The sequence below is a fragment of the Manacus vitellinus genome, unplaced genomic scaffold (genome assembly GCF_001715985.3).
Source record: "Manacus vitellinus isolate BGI_N305 unplaced genomic scaffold, ASM171598v3 scaffold_9_pilon, whole genome shotgun sequence".
NCBI classification, from domain to species: Eukaryota; Metazoa; Chordata; class Aves; order Passeriformes; family Pipridae; genus Manacus; species Manacus vitellinus.
The window spans coordinates 9,698,670-9,714,419 of record NW_021940917.1 but is presented as its reverse complement, the minus strand read 5'-3'; the positions used below and the strand labels follow the sequence as shown (position 1 = coordinate 9,714,419).

At 42.6% G+C, this 15,750-nt stretch overlaps 1 protein-coding gene across 1 annotated transcript in view; it reads left to right on the top strand.

Moving 5' to 3' along the window:
* Positions 1-13,646: 13,646 nt before the first annotated feature.
* Positions 13,647-15,750, top strand: part of LPAR1 (lysophosphatidic acid receptor 1) — a 70,874-nt gene continuing 68,770 nt past the window's right edge. Inside the window, exon 1 of the mRNA XM_008923264.2 lies at positions 13,647-14,048. The gene's annotated coding sequence lies outside the window, so the exon portion shown is untranslated. The remainder of the gene's footprint in view (positions 14,049-15,750) is intronic.

Sequence of the window (15,750 nt, the reverse complement as noted above, 5' to 3'; positions counted from 1 at the left end):
AACAGGCATAGCTCCAGAGGAATAAACCAAACTTCACCCTCTTAAACTGACTTCATCATCATATGTTTCTGTACACAGAATCTAGGTTTGAGAAAGAAGGGATTTTATTTGTGCATGATTTGATAAGTATCAAACGTAAAATCTTTAGGTTTATTCTTTAAGGTATATTTTTATTTTTTTTAATCAGAGCTGACCAAATTTTACACAAGTCCAGTTTCTTCATTCTAGCACTTGGGAGCTCCAGAGTCGTGTTTTCAATTGCTAGCTCTGACAGCAATTACATGCAGAGCTTTGAGCAAATCACTAAATCCCTCATTTCTTAATAGAGAATATAACTCTTCCTTGTCTCATGCTGTCTGTATATCTTGCTTATTTAGAATGAAAGCTATAGAAAGTATGAATTGCTGTTTATATCTGGCACAGTACAGTCCTGATCCCCACGGGTGGAGCCTCAGGGTCAGGAGAGGTGGTACTGTAGTAGAAACAGTTTCCAGATCCACCAGCAAAGGAGTAAGATGCAGTGAAGGATAAGCAAGCAGCTGAGCAAGAAACAAGCACTTTAGTAGCCCTGAGTCACAAGAGCTTTCATGCAATCTATCACTTACTTCAGCACAAGGCAAGTGCTATACAGTTTTAGATTAAAAAAAAGAGCAGAGATGTGTAATTACTTCCTGGTGGGGTTGGGTTTGGTTGGGTTTTTTTTCTAATGTAGACATAAGCCTTTTAACACTGGTATGGCTTGGTTTTATTTATACATTTATTAGTTGTAAGGGAAGGATGACTTTCCCACTCATGCTAATAATGATCCCTCTACCAAGGTCAGTAGTAGTTGCTTCTGTCAGAACACAGCTCACAGAAAAACAAGGTGGTCTTGTCTGAAAACAGCCCTGAATAACTTATTACAGGAGATGTTCAGTAAGACAGAGATGTTTATCAGACTTAGCCTAGAAGTCTTTTACACAGAGTGAACTGACTGGCATTTTAAAGTAGATACAGATGAAGAGACGAAGGAGGTCAGTGACTATATGTACTTTGAAAAGAAGAGACATGAATGAGAAGGAGTATGTGTTCTTTGACATGTGCATTTCTGCTTCAAGCAGATGCCTCAGTCTTTGAACGCCAGCCTTTTTTGCCTGAAATGTTCAGATACATTAACAATGTGTTGATCAAATCTTAAAATGAAATTTAAAATCAGTCATGCCTATAGGACAAAACATGTCTTTTATTGCTGGCAGGAGAGATGGGAGGTTCTTTTACAAATTTATGACATCACTGATGACTCTAGTCTTAAGAAAATTGAAAGAGAAATATGCTTGCTTTTAAAATGTTCATCTTTGGTGATGTATTCAGGTATGGTCAAATTTTTTTTCTAAAAAAAAAGCACAATTCATTTGTGCTTCTGCCTTACTGCTGTAGCGTATAGATGACTGGAGACAGCCACAGTCCTTGGACTAAACAGAAATTTTGTCTGTTCTCCAGATAATATTTTTTGCAAGAGGAAACAATGAAACCCATGGGGTGATATTGAAGACAAATGGCATTTTATTATTATTTCATTATGCCAGACATTTGGTTTTGCCAAATTCAGTCTTCCTGTCTTTTTAATTAATCTCTGCTTTATAACCCTGGAACATTATACAGCCTTCCAAGATTTCTGCTCTGTGCCCAATTGTTTCACTCTGTGTGATTCAATCAAATGTGTCTCCTTGGCAGAGTTTTTCTGAATGGCAGTAGTCAAACTGATGGTGTGGAGAAGGAAGAGGTTTTCATAGCTGGGTTTGCATCACTGGTGGTGTCCCTGAGACCCGAGCTATCCATATCTCACATGTTTTGTGGATAAGAGAAGGAGGAATGTTTAGACTTAGCCGGTTTTCAGATTTGCTGCAGTGTAGAAGAGCAGCTTTATGTGTCAGAACTATGCTTATCTGATGGTTTCCTGGCTTTTTACAGTTCTGCCACCCGTAAGCCATCAAGTCTGCCATCGCACAGTGGTGGATGGAACTTTTACAGAGCAGCTCTAAGCTGTGACATGATCATTTAAAAATCCCAGCACAGGCTTCATTTTACTTTGGAGATTGGCCTCCTTTTGTCACAGAGGCCCCTATTTCACCTCCATGTTCTGTGCCTCTGCACTTCACATACTGTTTCTTGCATTGCTGAGAGTCAGGTATGACATTTCCACTGCCAGTTAGCAAAGTGAGGCAAGTCTCATGTCTGTGATGTCACCAAGGACCTCTAGTTCATGTCTGTGTTATTATGACAGTGAAATTCTAGTTTACACAGAGTTGAAAGTGTGAAGCACAAGGCGAAACCAGGACAAAGTCGGAATCAGTAGAGGTGGGTAGCAAGGCATGTGACTACTATTAATGATATTCTATGCCAATGTACCTTTTATGTCATTTGAAACTCAAAGCCAGGAGTCACATGTTTCCAACAGCCAAAGATGTATGGGGTGGCCATGTATCAACTGCATTTTTGTTATTATTTTTAAAGTATAGCACTTGAGGGTTCCACTCAAACTCGGTGTTTCACTCTGCTGGAGACTGTCAAAACCTAGACTCTGCCCCCAAAAGTTTACGATCCCTGCTGTCGCTTTGACCAAGTTTTGCATTAATGCACTTAAATGGAGCATTTGAAATGAGAATAAAAGGCATTATATTTTTTTTGACTGCAGCTATTAATTGCAGTTTTCAAGGCTCCTCACTACACCCCATACCCTGAGGGACTCTGTTCTCAGTTTCACTCTTCTTCAAACATGGCATGCTCCAGAAATCCTGGGAGCTGTTCTGGATTGCAGCAGAGGAGGACCACAGAGCTGCACGTCTTGCTCCTCCTCCACTTCTCCTCCCTCCAGTCTGATTTCCACCACTCCATGTTGATGGGAGTTTCTAAGGATAGCGACTTCCTAGAAGACAGCTGCTTTTTTTTTGTAGGTGACCATTTATTATCTGCTTGAAGATAATCCTCTTTCAGATAAAATCCTCGTGTGAGTAGAAGAGAAGTGGATTTATTGCTTCTGGTAGGCCCTTGGAGGCAGAGTGGAAACTAGAATGGGATGGTACACAGAGAGGCATATTCTTATCATGCTGAGGATAATGAAAGGAGCTCTTCCTGCTCTGCACAGGTAGTGTACTTACTCCAAGAGATATGTGCTGTTTCTTATACCCAGAGTATTTTGTACTTCCAGCAATGTAAAGCAAATAAATCTTCAGCGTAACAAAGTCCAAGCTCCTGACTCAGTGGGAAGCAGAATATGGAAGTCCTGCTGCCTTTTATTCTTAGACTTCATGCCAGGGAGAACAGGTATTTGTTCTCCTGAATGAGCAGCATGAGGAGGTTTGCAATTTGAGGAGTGGCACTGCGTACAGTCCTTGCTTGACTGGCTGACCAAAAGAGCATCTGGAAACCAGTCATCCTGAGTCACAAGGAGTGCATTGCTCCAGGCTTCCCAGGGATATGCTAAAATACAAGGCAGTATTCCTATTTTGAAGATGAGGGATATTGGTTTTTTGCACTCCTTTCAAGTACTAATGGGAGTCACAGGTCAAGCTACTTAGGAGTGCAGACATTGGTGTGGACCCCGACATATAAAGCCACTCAAGTTACCTTACTCCCTTACTGGCACTGAGAACTTGATTTTAACTTCAACCATGGACTCATCATTGATTATACGACCTATTATTTTGTGGCAGTAACTTATTTCTGGAGTTTGCACAAGTTACACATGTTGATGTGTGAATGACTTCGTGGTCTTCTTCTTGTTAGGTACTACGTCTCCTCAAAGTGTAGTCTTTCACTTACTGCAGCAGGTAAAATCTTAGCTGAATGCCACTAGGCACAAAGAATGGGTCACAGTTCAAAAGGCAAAAGAGAATAACAGGGTCCAGAAGAGTTTGGTTGAGAATATATCCTTTAATCAAACAAATTTAAAAGCTATTCTAGCAAAGTTTATAAAGGTGGAATATATAACATGGTATTTGAAAGGCTTACTCAGAACTTAATACAGATTGTAATTTAAAATGTAAAGACTATACACAATGCCAGTTCTCTCATAAATATATTTTAAATCATTTTGCATCAGGATTTTCCAGATTTCTCACGCAACAGGTTACTTCATTTATTCAGTGCTTACAGGGCCACATAAACCCACCTCATCTGAGTTGCAAGAAGATTCAGTACCATTTACCCTTGTCTGGGAAGAACCAAGACTGAGGAGTGGATTTCACTTCACTCATCCAGCTGCTCATAGTCCTCAGACATGCCTTGAAAAAGAAAGGTAGATTCTTTGTATTCACTTAAAGGGAATCCTTCTTTCTTGTCCTTGCAATCTGGTGTTTTCAAACACATATTTTTTCATGTGTGTTAAAAAGTAAGATATACTGCTGGGATGATGGATCAGTGACCATGAAACCAGTGCCTCAAAATGTATCTGGAGGATTTTGTCTGAAAAGGAGTGGATCTCTGGTCTTTTTCAGGCTACGAATCTTGTTCTGCAGAAGTCAGCTAAATGGAAAAAGGCACAGTGATATTGTTTCCAGTGATTCAAATGTTGCTCCACCTGAGTCAGGAATCCTTTCTATGACCAAGAGATTGGGTCAAATCCCTGGCTTAAGAAGTTCTTCTCAGCTAGAACAAATCCATAACCTTCAACAGAAAACAGCCCAAACAGTGCAGATTGTAAAGCCTTTATGTTATGTATTTTAAGTATGTGGCCACAAATGTGTGCAATTTGGTGGTAAGGCTCCCAGTATAAAAGTTGAACAGCCTTGCACCCTGACCTACTTCTTCCTCTTCAACCTCAACATTTTGCAACTTTCATGAAAGTTTTTGCTGACAAGGGAAAAAATCAAATAGTCTCAATATATATGTGTAGGTGCTAAAGATCAAATTTCTGGTCAAGCAATTTAATAATGTCAGTTTTTGACTCCACCTTCCTGTAGGACAAACACTTCTGCAGTTCCCATTAACTTTCACAGGGCATATGGACCTACCTCAAAGAAAGAAAAAGTCTTTGTTTTCAGACTTCATGCACAGCTCATGAGCTAGAGACTGTATTTTGGCTCAGGATCTTCTGTGAATAGGTTCCAGAACAATTTGAAGAGATTTGTCTCAGGTGGTGCTTATTGTTTTCTTATTGCCTCTTATTGTTGCATCCGTCTAATGATACATGACGTATGTTTCCCTTTATTAACTATACTACAAAATAATTTTTAAAATCATGTTTTTAAAAAATTACCATTATTCTTCAGATTTTAAGCTCAAGCACTCAATTGCAGGTTCATCTCTAATGCCTATGGAGAAAAAAAATGCCTATTTTAAACATTCACTGTTAAATTTCCAATTGTTAATTCAACCTGCAAACTAGTGAGTACCTTCCTCTATTCTACTGTGTTGAATAGTAGTAGTGGACAAAACTATACAGCATGGCCTGTTTCTAATTACACTCTCATGTTTCCTCCTAATGAACAAAAAAATCTCTATTTCATGCATTGCCTGTTAACCTCTGAAAAGGTCAATGCCTTGTTCCTGTAATGCAGCACACTTTTTTCCCTTCCATTTAACACAGTTATTACTTTCTGGAAGGCAGGATGTCTCTTGCTTAGACTCATGCAGAATCAGGCTGGCCCTTTTCATTCAACTTATGTATTTGAAGGCTCAGGGAAAAGTATTTAAGCCTGACCATGAGTGTAATAGCTGCCACAGACATTGCCTTGGCTACTTATCCTTTATGTGCAAAATTGATGACTGATAAAGCATGTTTTCCTTAGAAACATATACATACCCTTGGCTTGAAGATCTTAAGCCACGGGAGAGCAAGGACTTGAATTCAAGTATTTCTAGTCCTGAACAACCTCATATCCATTACTTCCATCAACAAAACTATAGGAATCAGTAACATATATTCTTTTCCTACCAGACAACTTCTTTCTGTCACGAGCTGAAAGCCCTAGTTTTGTGACAGAAAATTTCAGCCAATTTAATCTATTGCCAATATACAAGCTGCTAGTTACTGATTTTGTATTGAGAAATAAAACAGGTAAACAAATACATAAACATCTCAGATTTGCTCCTGAAACCTCTCCTCCTCCCTTTTTGCTGTCTTTACTGCATTCAGCACCTTCATAGATGTGCCTGGTGACACAGAGGACTTGGTTGATGCATTGTTGTTCCTTTACTTTTGCTTTTCTCATTTCTGATGTTTCTCTGTCTCAGCACCAGGTCCTCCACAGGCTGGTGTCCCCTCAGAGTATGCCCTCCTAGGCCTCCTCCCTGCCCTCACTGGGTGACTCTTTGTTCTATGCTGCCTGAGAGGGTCCTGAAAGCAAAAGTTAAATCCAAAATCTGATGGGGCCCCAGGTTTGTTTTATGGCATGGCTCAAAAGCCAGAGCCGGAGCTATTTTTTGTTTCTTTCAGTGCTGAGGGGGTCACCATCAGGGCAAGTGTGTCTTGAAAGGGTTACCATGGAAATTACCAGACCTCCCTCAGCACTTTGGACACCTTATTCCTACTTAAAGAAAGGAGAACTGGCCATCTAGAAATCTTGGAAAACTACAATCAGAGCCAGCCAACTTCTGGCAGCTGCTCAATAAATCAGATGTGCCATCAGGGAAGGTGTGCTGATCTGTTAAAAAATATGGGGTTAGACTTTTATCAGGTTTAAAGTGGCTTTAGTTGATGAAGTCTAGGAGTCTGTCACCCCACTGCACTGGCATTAAACAAATAGCTTTCTACTTGTTTTCCATCATAGCCCTTACCGTGCCTGCCCTGTGAACACAGCACAAAGGAACTAGGAGAACATTTGCAAACAAATGCGGTAAACTGCTTGTGGGTTTATAAACACAAGCAGTGATTCAACCCTAAATGGCAGCAAGGAGTAGCAGGCAATCAGGCCTTCAATTATTAACTAAAAAGGTTGGGCTGACCCCAAGGTTTTTCTCCATGCATGTGAGAGAGAGCAGGGGGATTTCACTGAGTGCACAGCATCAGCCTGATCGGAAAAGCAGTGCTGTGGCAGCCAGCCAGCAGAGCGCTCCTAAGGGTGTGGCAACTGTGTTTCTGGTTTACATGGGCTTTGCTCCTGTGTAGCTGAGCAAAGCCTTGAGGTGTCTCTGTCATCCTGGCTTGCTCTCTCTGAATGGGGAACTGAATCCAAATTTACACATCTCTTTCTGTCTGAGGTGCCTTAGAGTATCCTCTCCCAATATTCCAGGCTTTCTGCAGCTTCCCTGTGTACCCAACACCTCTGGGGTGGGTGTTATATACCCTACAGTGTCTGTGGAACAAATATATATCACAATGAGACAGTGGTGTGAATCCTATCATGGATTGTCCTCACTGCAGATCTCTCACTGTCTTTAATGTCCATGAGATATGATGCTGAAGTACAGGAGGAACAAATCTCACAGAGCACCCCAGGAAAAACCTGTGTTCTTCTTAGGGAAATAGAGTGCCTAGAAACATGGACTGTCAACTCTATTACCTGGTATCCATGTCTCCTGCCTTCATGCTACGGAGGGTGGATATGAAAATCTTCCCCTGCCACCTGACCTCTGCTTCTTTCTTAGTGTGACCCTGCTCAAAAAGCTGTATCAGAGACAGCTAATCACTACCAACACCAGCAGAGGTTTAGTGAAGCTAGGAGAAAAAGGAGCCCCCTGGAACAGAAGAAAGTAGACCTTGCCTCCAAGGCTCTTGTGAGCTGTCTGCATCCACATTCATCTACTTCCCTTTTCTTCCCTCCTGTTTTTTTGTTTTGTTTTGTTTTTACTTTATTTTTAGCTTTCCTAACTAGTGCAACCTCAAAAGAACAGAAATGGAAGTAAAATAAGAAATAAGAGACTTGGTGTCACTTCTGACACCAAAGATTGGAGTCTTTCAAAGCATCTCAGGGCACTTCAAAGATAGGTATGTAGCAGAAGCCCAGGTCTGGTAGAAAGGGTTTGCTCACTGCTAATCAATATTTAGGATTTGATTTTTCTTTTTCCCTGTCCATAAGGTCTGTTCAGATCTGAATATCAGAGATAAGCCACAAAGGACAGAGATATGTTTGTCACCTAACTGCACTAGGTCTATTGTGACAAAGGATGTCTGCAGGGCCACAGTGAAGACACCGTCAGTGTTGGAGTCAAGTTTATGCAGGAGGTGTGTAAGCCAGAAAAATGAATCTGGCTGTGTAGCATATACAATAAGTGAATTCCTAGACTGTTCATTAATGAAGCCTGGAGACTGGGAAGATTATTGCAATAGGAATTATGTTCAACGAAGGAGGCATCTGCTCTGGAGGAGTAGTGTATGTCCTACTACCTGATATTGTTCCTGTATTTGCACATATCTGGAAGGAATTTCTCTCTATGTACACACAACTATGATTTTCTTTTGCTCTAAATATTCATCACTGGATAACCCCATTGACTCTAACAGAGTGTCACCTGAACACCTGGAATGAATTTCCCTATGCCTTAGAAGAATATATTGTTCATGGATCCTGCATACATTATTTAAATGGAAAACTAAGAAAACACCATGAAATGTATTCATCAGCTTGACTTATAGAGGTGTTGCACAGCTGCAGATCCTATTTAAGGTCAGTGGAAAGTGGGGACAGAGGCATCTCCTCTTTTGCATTCTGAGGAATTCTGAGGTTATTGAAGGTTTTTAATGGTGCAATCAAATCATTATAAGCAAAAAGCTACAAAATCAAATTCAGAACAATGAAAGCATCAGTTCATTAATGGAACAGTTCCAGCCATCTGGTATTCATATGTTCTGCACTGGGGCTGTTATTGTGCAGATATAAATGACCCAATCTTACCTTCCAGCAAGAGCTTTCATTAACTAAATATATCCAAATTTTTTATTGTTCAGCTAATATTACAGGCCCTATCCCATGTTTTGTAAGCAGCTTTTTTTTTTTTCAGTTTTGGGCAGCTAAATCTTCAGTCCCACAGTACTTCTTCTTTGGGGATATGTGTATTTCCCATCCCACTGTGGACACAGCACCTTCTGGGAAAAGTTTTAGTTACTTGTAGTGCTGAAGCTCAAGAAGAGAGAGAAGGGGCTAATTATTATTTCAGTAAAAATAACAACACTTAGACACTACTGAAAAATACTGTCTCCGGAAGGAAACACAATTCTAATGTAGAACTGAGTTTTTTACTTGCCATTATTTAATTTTTTCGAATGATAGCTCCAGCAGTTTTTCTAAGACCACAGAATAACAGAATGGGTAAGATTGGAAAGAACCACAGCTAGTCATCTGGTCCAAAATCCCTGCTCTCGCAGGATTATCCTACAGAACATGGCACAGAATTGTGTCCAGAGGGTTCTTGAACATTTCCAGTGAGGGAAACTTCCCAACCTCTCTGGGCGACCTGTTCTAGTGCTTGGTCACAGTAAAGTTCTTCCTTATATTCAGGTGCAATTTCCTGTGCATCAGTTTCTGCCCATTGCCTCTTGTTCTATTGCTTGGAACCACTGAAAAGAGCCTGGCTTCATTCTCCTGGCACCTTCCCTTCAGATATTTATACACATTGAAGATATCTCCTCTCATTCATCAATGCTAAATAGGCCCAGCTCCTTCAGCATTTCCTCATAAGAGAGGTGTTCCAGTCCCTTAATCATCTGTGTTGTCCTCTGCTGGATCCACTCCAGGAGCTCCATGTAAGATCTGGCATTTAAACAGACCAAACTGATGTGCAAAGTTACGTACTGTACAGAGGTATCCAACTGTTTCCGAGTAATTTTATTTTTTTAATCTTTTGAAGCAGTGTGGCATTCAATTTATTGGTGGGAAAATATCATTTAGTTTCAGGTGAAAGGGAGGATAAATCATGGATTTTAGATGCTGTCTATTGACTAAGGATATCTGTTGGTGCAGGATTTTATATTCACTAGACCTCACCACCAGAACCACAAGGGCAGGTGCTGAAGCAGTGCATCCAACAGCATCTGCTGCACTTGCTGAGGTAAAGCTTTCCCTTTTTGTCCCGTGTCCTCAGGAGAAGGAGGATTTCAGTCATTTCATGGCAGATTATGCTTGATGAAGACTCAGAACAACATTCACCATCCAGTCTTTCCTTAACACCCTACAAACAAGTGTTGTTTCTAGACAACCTGGAAAACAAAATGCTGAATGAGTAACAATGTCCAGGCAGCTACTTGGTCTTCTATGCATTTTTCATAAATGGGCAGCTTCCCTGAAACAGAAGTGGTGACCCAGACACAGGCTCCAACTCCTTGGAGCTGAAGGACACATGGGAGTGTTCAACGCTGCCATCCCACGGGAGATACATGTCCCCAGCCTTCCCCCCGCTGACTTCCCTACGTGGAACCTGCAGCCATCCTCCCATAGCTCCCCTCACTGTCTCACCCCTCTTACCATGGTGAAGATAGAACTGTCAGCTTCCTGGCCTCCTGTCTGGGAGCCTCCTGGCAGCCTTCTGCCCCCATGCCTACCCCTAGCAAGGACCATATGCTTCACACAGCCATCAGCTCTTGTTGATGCATCTGACACTACATGATTTGTAAGACTATTGACAGTAACTCAGAGGTTTATGGTTCTATATGAGTCATTACTGGGTTGGTCACTAGTGCACTGGACTCCCTTGCACCTCTGACAATAACTACCTGAAGCATCTTACAAACCCTGGTCCAGCCATCTCAGGGTAACATGGGTGGTACAAGTGCAAGGACAAACCCAAACCTTTCACAAAGAGCTGATGCACTGGTCTCTTGGACAGATATTGCTGTCATTGCTGTCATTGGAGTCTTCTAAACAACCTGATCTGACCTAGATCTTGCCACAGAGACTACATTCCTAAACCTCAATAGGCTCTGGCACCCATGGCCATCCATTTTTTCTTCAATCATGGCCTTGCAGTCCTTCTGTTAGATGTCAAACTTTTCTGGGTTTGTATGACTAATATTTCAGACAGTCAATTGAAACTGTATGAATGCTGAGAATTAAATATAAATATATTAATGACTGCACACATTAAACACACTTATGATTTGAATCAATTCACTAAATTGAGCACATGGAACTTACATGGTTTGTTCTGGAAGCAGACTTTTTTCCACACTGAAGGATGTAAAAACTACTTCCCTATCTGATACGATTCAGTACATCTGTGTGTGATTACATAAACATGTCTCAGACCACAGAGCAGCACAGCCAGGTCTTGTAGCAGTTACATTCATTTAACTTTGTCAGACCATGTGATCTCCCCTGGACCTTTGGTATTTGCCTGTTTCTAAGATTTACTGCATATTCCCTATATTTTCTTATTTAGAGCAAGAGTGGTTCACTGAGAATTAATCACAGTACCCTTGAATAAATGATAAGTCACTGTTTCAGGGCTGAGCAAGCATGTCTAAAGTCACTAACAGAAAACAAAAGAACTGAAGAAGCATTGCTGCTTTACCTTCTTCTGTTCACTGAAAGTTGACTCAGAAATATTTTCTTTAAAATATGTGTCATCATTTTACCTTCATATAATTCCATCTCATACACAAATCAGCCTTTCCTTGCTGTTTTCTTGCTGTTTCCTTGCTGTTTTCCTTCTTGGGTCAGTAACTAGAATTACTAAGGCCCTAAGCAGCAATTTCTGAGTAACCTTAAGGATGCTAAAAAGTGGCAATTTCCAATTTGCAGATGCAGTAGCTCTTACCATCAAGCATCTGCATACCTGCACTCTCCTCCTGAAGAACTTGCTTGAGGTTGTAGGTCTCACCACAGAGATGTAAGTCCTGTCAGATCACCCTTTGTCTGAAGCTTTGATGGCTAAGTTAATCTTGATACTTGCAGTGGTATCTGGGCAACTTGGCTGAGTTTCTGTCCCACAAAGATGAATGAAACCTGGTTTATAATGAAGCTACATAAGCAGTGTTTCCATAGCACTGGAGGAATAATTTTTGCATTCTGAAGACCTGCTCTCTTTTCGGTGGTTCATGTAAGTCATCCCATTTCTACCACCAGGGGAGGACACGTGCAGTTTGAGCACACTATTTCAAGCCTGCAGTTGTCCAATCTGGATGTAGCCTAGGCATAGATGAAAAAATGTTAAGACCTGACACCTTACTTAGTGTATGGATGCTAAACCAGGTATTAGAGCTTCTAACAGAACAGGCTTCTTGGTCACCTCTCGCAAACACTTGGTAGTTTGTTTTGAACAAGTAGAAGATAAAATCAAGCATTTTCCAAAGTTAATGGCCTGATGAATACTTATAAGTCTTTTCAGCACGTTGAAGTGTAGTCTCAGTGCTAAATTACGGTGCTGAGCACAAAAACAAGGTCTGATGTGGTGTGGGGTCAACAAAAAAAAAAAGCTTCCTAAAGAGAAAGAGCTCCTCACCAGCATGGCAGCAAAAGATTTGCTCATACCGATGCCGAAAATCTTTCTAGTAACAATACCTGTGATGCAGCAGATATTGTCAGTAGCTATAGAAAACACTGTCATCACTGTGTTGACAGTACACAGGCAAAGATCTGACTTAAGGAAAACTGTCTCTGCCGCTTTCTGGTTCCTGGGAAACACAACGAGTACTTTAAGTGGGCTTGGTGTTTCATTACAGGTTTTGTGCTGCTGGAGGCATTGATGGCTTGTACAGCCGTAGGTAGTCTCCCTAGAAATCTCTCTACAGGGGTTAGAAAAGCTTAGCCATTTCAGCCACTGAGCGTTAAGTGCCGTGCAGCTTGTTGTCTTTTCACTTGATGCAAGTACATGCAAAGTGACCTCTAGATGCTCCTGCAATCCAAAGAAATCAGACTATTTCACAGTAAAAACGATGGAGGGTGGGGAAGAAGTAGTTTGAACCTGGTTTTGTATGACAAAATATAAAAATGCATAAAAAATATAAAAAACCTCTTCTAAATCTGGAAAACTGTCTGTCGCACAACCCTCTCCGATTCCAACGTTAAGGGTTTGGTGAACCTGCACATTGACTATTCCTATGACTGGGGCTCCTAAACGTTTCTTGCCGACATCGGAAAGGGATCCGAAACTTTCACGGGACGAGAAACGCGGCTGCTCCAGAAACACCTGCATGCCACCGCCACGCAGCCTCTCCCCGAAGCCCCACGGCCCTCTCCCAAGGCAGCCTCCGCGACGCTCAGGGTCCGCCGCGGAGAGTGGGTGGAGAGCGGGGACGCCTCCGCTCCTCCCGGCGCTGATCCCCCTGCCTGCGGGGCCGGGGCGCCTGCGGGAGCCGGGAGCGGAAGTTTCGGCGGGGCGGACGCCGGGCCACCTGGGCCCTCCCGCCCGGCGAGGAGCGCGGCGGAGCGGGGGGCGGAGGGAGCCCGTCCCCTCCCGTCCCGTCCCGTCCCGTCCCCGCTCTGTCGCCCTCCCGTCCCACACTGCACCCTTCCCTTCTTCCTCCTCCTCCTCCGTCCCGCCCGTTCCGGCGCGCCGGCGCGGCGGCGGCGTCGCTTCCCCATACAAACCGCGCACCCCGCAGGTAAGCGCGGCGCGGCGGGCCCGGGGGCGGAGCGGAGGGGGCGGGGGGTCCGCCGTCCCCGCCCGCGAAAAGGTTCCCGCTCCCCCATTCCCCGAGGGTTCCGCGCCCACGGAGCTCTCCCCCCTCCTCTTCCTCCTTCCTCCTCCTCCTCCTCTCGCTTTGGTTTTTTTTTCTTTCGTGTTCCTGAGCCCAGTCCGACTCCTGCGGCGCGCAGCGGTGCGCGGGACGGCGCGCCTTGGCTGGGGCCCCTCCAGCGAAGGGCTTCTTCGGGATGGGCTCGAGTGAGCTGCTGGCGTCGGGTTAAGCTTCTATTGCTGCTGGACTAACGCCTCTGGGGTTGGCCTGGACTAAGTGATGGGCGCTTGTTTGATTAAGGGACACTAACAGTACTTACTTAGAGTCTGTCCTGATTTATTCCCCCCTCTCCTCTGTGAAGTCTCTTTGGATTGATTTATACCGATTAAGGCGGTGGAAAAAGTCCTTGTTAAAAAATGGTTGCCACCTCTTTCTCCTGACTTCCTCAGTCCTTCGGACGAAGAGCCTGCTGAAGTCTAATGGGAGCCGTGTTGATGTGTCCATGGTGTTTACAAAGGTAAAGGACAGGGAGAAGATGAATGACAAGCACAAGGGTATGGAGTATTAGAGAAAGACGGAGAGGGTGGGGAGCAGGAGGGAAGCTAGAGGACAAAAGCCGTTAGCGAACTGAAGTGAGAAGACAGAGGTGGAACCAGAGGGACCAAGTTTCTTCCTCTAGCTTCTTTCTCTATGTTCTTTTTAAATAGCTAGACAGCGGGAACCATCTCAAAAAGCTACTTCCTGAAGAAATATATGAAAAGTTTTTGTTATCAGAAAAATGTTGGAATGTTTAAATTTTATTTTCTTGTGGATTTCTCTCTGGAACAAGCTCACACCTTCATGATTTCAGTTGTCTATGAATAAGTTAAAAGCTGCTCAAATCTTCTCTTTCTTCTTTTGTTTTCTCCCTATCCTTATTTGCTGTAGGTTTGGGTTGGTTTTTTAGTTGGTTTTTTTGGCTGTTGGGAGGGTTGTGGGTTTGGGAGTTTTTTTTGGAGTGGGGAGGTTTCCGTTGGTTTGGGTTTTTTTTTTTCAAGTTTCAAGATAGGATAACCTGGGGGAGCCTATGTAGGCAAATTGTGTTCCCAAACTGTGGAGGAATCGGGGTAGCTGCAGTCCTTTTACCACTAAAAACTACTGCAACTCTTATCTTTTCAAAGAAAGTCTTTTTCATGCTAAGTCAGATTTGGTGCGTGTACCATTTTGTCTAAAAGGAATCGCTCTCAGGTCTGAGTTATGTTTCAGTTTGGCAGCCAGGGCTGTGTGCCATGCAGCCTGTTACTCTCGTGCAAGGATGGGGTGTACTGTAGCACTAAAATAATACTTCTGGTAATTTCAGCAGTGGACTGAAGCGATATTGTGTGAGCCCAGGCATAAGTGAAGCTTTGCCCTGCGGCTCACTATTACTGGCTATAGGCGTGCTGCATGTTTCTCCTTAACTGATATGTGCTCTGACTTACAAAGCAACTTGATAGGCCTGTGTTTTACTGTTGTTTTTTATTAAATATTAACCACACAAAATCAAATGCTGTATTGGAGCTGTCTTGCTCCAGAATAGATTGACACTGTCTCATCCTGTGCAGTTGTACATGAACTGTGGTTGTTTTCCCTTTTGTGTGCAAATAACCAGGGAATAATTTAGGGATATTGAGAAGCACTGTTTCATGATCAGTACGGTGTTGTCCTTATCACTCCTTAATACAGATTGCACTAGTTAGACTGTTGGCTGCTGTAAGCCTTGTTCTGAGAACTTAGCAGGAACAGTGCTGGTTGGAGAGAGGAAAACACTGGCTGGAGTCTGCTTTCTATTCCTCCACTCTTCAAAACAAATATTGAGGGTGGAAAGGTTAAAAAGCTTTTGAGACAAAACACATGGAAAATGCAAAATTAAAGTGATGCTACACTGTGTACGCAGCTTTAATATGTGAACTCCACATGTACCAGTCTTATCACTGTGTACAAAAATACTTGTGATTTTCATCAGTAATTCTGTCAGATTGTAACTAAAATATAATTCCTTCTCTGCTTAAAAATGAGAGAAAAGAAAAATATCTGCAACTTGGTCTTGTACTGTCACACAGTGAAACTATGTGGGGAATCCAGGAGAGAGCTGAGGGTTGAAGAAAGTGTTTTGCTCTGGAGCAGAAACTTAGGTAGTACTTAAATGGGATTCACTTTTACATCACTGTGACGAGCCCTTAATAACACCTTAATGAATA